Source organism: Jaculus jaculus, chromosome 9, assembly GCF_020740685.1.
Source record: "Jaculus jaculus isolate mJacJac1 chromosome 9, mJacJac1.mat.Y.cur, whole genome shotgun sequence".
Taxonomy (NCBI): Eukaryota; Metazoa; Chordata; class Mammalia; order Rodentia; family Dipodidae; genus Jaculus; species Jaculus jaculus.
In genome coordinates this window covers 55,184,934-55,189,812 of record NC_059110.1, presented here as the reverse complement: position 1 = coordinate 55,189,812, position 4,879 = coordinate 55,184,934, and the positions used below count along the sequence as shown (strand labels likewise).

General features: G+C 42.3%; 1 pseudogene; it reads left to right on the top strand.

Annotated features, from left to right (window-relative positions):
• LOC123463511 lies at positions 1–3,658 on the top strand (annotated as a pseudogene).
• Positions 3,659–4,879: the final 1,221 nt, after the last annotated feature.

Sequence of the window (4,879 nt, the reverse complement as noted above, 5' to 3'; positions counted from 1 at the left end):
ATGGGTGGTCAGGTCCCTTTGAGGAAAGACCCTCCTACAACCCACAAAAGTTTCAATGTTAAGCTTTCTCTTATCCTTCCTCAGAGGGACCTACAGCCTTTTGCTAGGGCAACTGTACACTGGGGAAAAGGAAATAAGCAGACCATTGGGGGCCTGCTGGACACTGGCTCTGAATTGACATTGATTCCAGGAGAACCCAAGCAACATCATGACCCTCCAGTTAAAGTATGTGCTGTGGCGGTCAGGTGATAAATGGAGTTTTGGAAAATGTTTGATTGACAGTGGGCCCCCAGATTCATCCTGTGGTTATTTCCCCATGCATAATTGGGAAAGATATACTTAAGAGTTGGCAGAACCCCCACTTTGGCCCCTTGACTTGTGTAGTGAAGGCTATTATGGTTGGAAAGGCCAAATAGAAGCCACTGGAGCTTCCACCACTGGGGAAAATTATTCAGTCCCAGCATTTGGAAGGCAGAGGTGGGAGAATTTCCATGAATTTGAGGCCATCCTGAGACTACATAGTGAGTTCCAGGTCAGCCTGGTCTAGAGTGAAAACCTACCTGAAACCCCGCACCCTCCCAAAAAAAAACCACCCGGGATCATATCCCTGGAGGGATTGCCAAAACTAATGCCACTATAAAGGACTTGAAGGATGCAGGGGTGGTGGTTTCCATCAAATCTTCTTTTAACTCTCCTGTTTGTCCTGTTCAGAAGACAGAGGGATCCTGGAGAATGACAGTGGGTTATTGGAAATTTAATCAAGTGGTGACTCCAATTGCAGTTGCTGTTCCAGATGAGGTTTCTTTACTTGAGCAGATTAACATCTCTCCCGGTATCTGAAATGAAGCTATTGATCTTGTGAATGCTTTATTCTGATACTGGTTCACACAGACCATCAGAAGAAATTTTCCTTCAGCCTGCAAAGTCAGCAGTACACTTCTACTGTTTTTCCTGAAAATTATATTTACTCTCCAGCCCTCTCCAGTCATATCTTAGTGCTCAGGGATCTTGATCACCTGTCCCTTCCACAGGTGTCACATTGGTCCATTATATCATTGACATTACACTGATTGGATTAAATGAGCAGGATGTGGCAACCACTCTGGAGTTGCTTGTACAACATATGTATATCACACAATGGGAGACAAATCCATGCAAAATTCAAGGACCTACCACCTTAGTGAAATTTCTAGGAGTTAAGGGGTGTGGGGAAGGCAAGAATATTTCTTCTAAGGTGAAGGATATGTTGTTGTACCTGGCCCCTCCTACTATTAAGATAGAAGCACAACATCTAATAGGCTTATTTGTATTTTGGAAATATCACATGCCTCACTTGAGTGTGTTACTCCATTGTGACTTGGAAAGCTATTAGTTTTCAGTGGGGCCCCAAACAAGAAAAGGCTCTTTAACAGGCCCAGGCTGCTGTGTGTGCTGCTCTACCACTTGGGCCATATGACCTGGCAGATCTGATCATACTTGACATGTCAGTGGCACATAGGGATGCTGTCTAGAGCCTTTGGCAGGCCCCCATAGTTGATTCATAGCAGAGGACCTTGGGATTTTGGAGTAAGGCCCTGCCATCATCTGCAGACAACTATTCCCCCTTTGAGAGTTACCTCTTGGCTTTCTATTGGGCCTTCGTGGAAACTGAATGTTTGACAATGGACCATCACATTACTATGTGACATGAGTTGCCCATTATGAGCTTGGTGTCATCTGACCCACCAGGCCATAAAGTTGGATGTGCACAGCAGCAGTCCATGATCAAGTGAAAGTGGTATATAAGTGATTGGGCTCAAGCAGTTCTTGAAGACACAAGTAAGTTACATGAGGAAATTGCCAAAATGTCTATGCTTTTTTACTTCTGTTACAATGCCTTCTGCCCCTAAGCATGCACCTATGTCATCATGAGGTGTGCCCTATGATCAGCTGACTGAGGCGAGGACTAGGGCATGGTTTGCAGAAGATTCAGTGTGTTACACGGGCACCTCCCAGATGTGAACAACTGCAGCATTCCGGCCCCTTTCTAGGACGACTTTGAAGGACTGTGGTAAAGGAAAGTCTTCACAAGGGGCTGAATTTCTGACAGTGCACATGATTGTACATTTTGCTTGGAAGAAAAAATGGCCAGATATGCAGGAATACACTGATTGATGGGCCATGGCCAATGATTTGCCTCAATAATCTGGGACTTGGAAGGAGCACAATTGGAAAATTGGTGAGAAGGATATTTGGGAAAGGTGTATGTGGATAGACCTCTCTGAAAGGGCAAAGAATGTAAAGATACTTGGTCTCATGTTAATGCTCACCAGAAGGTGACCTCATCAGAGGATAACTCTAATAATCAAATAGATAAGCTGACCTGTTCTGTGGATAATAGTCAACTTCATTCCTCAGCCATCCCTGTCATTGCCCAATGGACCCATGAACAAGGTGGCCTGATGACAGGGTTGCAGGTTATGCAGGGACCTAACAACATGGACTTCCACTAACTAAGGCTGACCTGGTTACAGGCACTGCTGAATGTAAATCTTACAGAAGCAGAGACCAACTCTGAGCCCCCAATATAGTAGCACTCCTAGGGGTTACTAGCCAGCAACTTGGTTTCAGGTTAACTACATTGGACCACTTCTGTCATTGAAAGGACAATGTTTTGTCCTTACTGGAATAGATACTTATTCTGGGTATGCATTTGCTTTTCTTGCATGTAGTGCTTCCACCAAAATTACCATCCATGGGCTTACAGAATGCTTATCCACAATCATGATATTCCACACAGCATTGCTTCTGACCAATGAACTCACTTCACAGCTAAGAAAATACAGCAGTTGGCTCATGATGATGAAATTCATTGGTCTTACCATGTTCCTCACCACCCTGAAGCAGCTCCTTGATAGAATAGTGGAATGGCCTTTTAAAGAAATAGTTACAGCACCAACTAGGTGACAGTAGCTTGGAGGGCTGGGGTAATGTCCTCCAGAAAGCTGCATATGCTTTGAATCATATATATGGTACCGTTTCAACTATAGCCTGGATTTATAGGTCTAGGGATCAAGGGGTGAAAATGGGAATGGTACTGCTTACCATCACCCCAAGTGACCTATTAACCAAATTTTTGCTTCCCGTTTCCCCAACCTTATGCTCTTGTTTCCAGAATGGAGAGTGCTTTTGCCAGGAAGCACAAGAGACCTAACTGGAACTGGAAGCTAAGCCTTATCCCTGGCCACTTTGGGCTCCTGATGTCCTTGAGTGACTAGGCTAAGAAAGGAGTTACATTGTTAGCAGTAGTGAATGATCCAGAATACCAAGGGGAAATTGGACTGCTCCTCCTAGCTGGAGGCAAGGAAGCATATGTCTGGCGAGAAGGAGATCCTTTAGGGTCTCTCTTAGTGTTATTATGCCCTGCTATCAAAGTCAATGTATCCATTGCAGCAACTCAAATTGAGGTTCTGTGATAAATGGCTCAGGTTCATCAGGAATGAAGGTATTGGTCACCCTCCCAGGGAAAGAATCAAGACTTGCTGAGTTGTTTGCTGAAGGTTGAGAAAATACAGAATGGATAGTAGAAGAAGGTAGTTACAAATACCAGCTAAAGCCACATGACCAGTTACAAAAATCAAGGACTATAATTGCCATTTCTGTTTCTATCCTACATTAATAAGGAATACTTGTACATATCTACACCAATATTAATATTTTTTCACTAGCTAACTATTGTTGAATTTATATTTGACCTAAGACTAAGCATAGCTCATGGAACCTTGCTTGTTTGGGGTAAGAATGTGCATTTATACTTGTACGTGGGAAAGTTTTATCTTGTTAAGTAGAATTATGACCTTGTTACTGTCTTCATTTGTAAATTAAGTATGATGCATGGAGATATGGTTTGGTGTCCAGTTGATAAGGGGTGGATTTGTGGTGGTTAAGTTGTTGTCAACTTGATCTATTTAGTGATCTACAGACTTTCCTGAATCCCTGAGGTTGCTTCAAGAAAGGATTAATTGAAGGAGGAAGTCCTTGTAGGGTGAGCCCTTCCCCTTGAGTGGGCAGCCCCTCTCAGAGTGGGTCTTTACATAAAGAAGCTCTGGGAAAAAGGATGCCCCTCCTTTCACTTGGCTGTCAGACCTACTTGATACCTTCCATTATGTACTGAAGGCCAGTGCAGACTAAAAACCTGCAGCTCCCCAGTAAGCCTACAGCCCTACAGTGATGGATTGGGACTGCTGAGGTATCCATTCTGGTGGACCGAGAAGCTACTGGGTTCCTTGACTCTTGGGCCTGCAATTGCTATTAGACTGCCATAAGCTCAATTAATAAACTCCCTTTTAATAAATTCATCCTATTGGTTCTGTTCCTCTAGAGAACCCTAATACAGTGAGCAAATGTCTTTAACCACTGAACAATCTCCCCATGTTACACTCACGAATTCCCAATAGATGGTTTGCAAAACACATTTGAGGTTTTCAATACTTCAGTAATGATAGGGATGATTACATGAGATCTCACATATCCCAGAGCAGCTAATGACAGCTAATGCATGGTAGGAGTACACCCATGATTATATAAACAGAGCTAATTTAAATCAATGTGTTAAAAAGAAAACATGAAAATACACTGGGGAAAAAGAATGGTGTTAATAGGAGTGGAAATATAAAAAAAATAATCTTGGGAAATATCAAAATTTACTACATACATGTGTGAAAATGGTTTGGAAATGATTTCAAACTTATAATACTCTATGGAAATAAAGTCCTGAGTAGTACCATTTCCATTTTCATTATTTTTAGTTATATTTGAGTTTTCAAATAAGCTTGCATCTCAAGTTCAAATATTTATTCTCTATTCCAATAAATTATTAAAATATTCTGATAATTAAAAC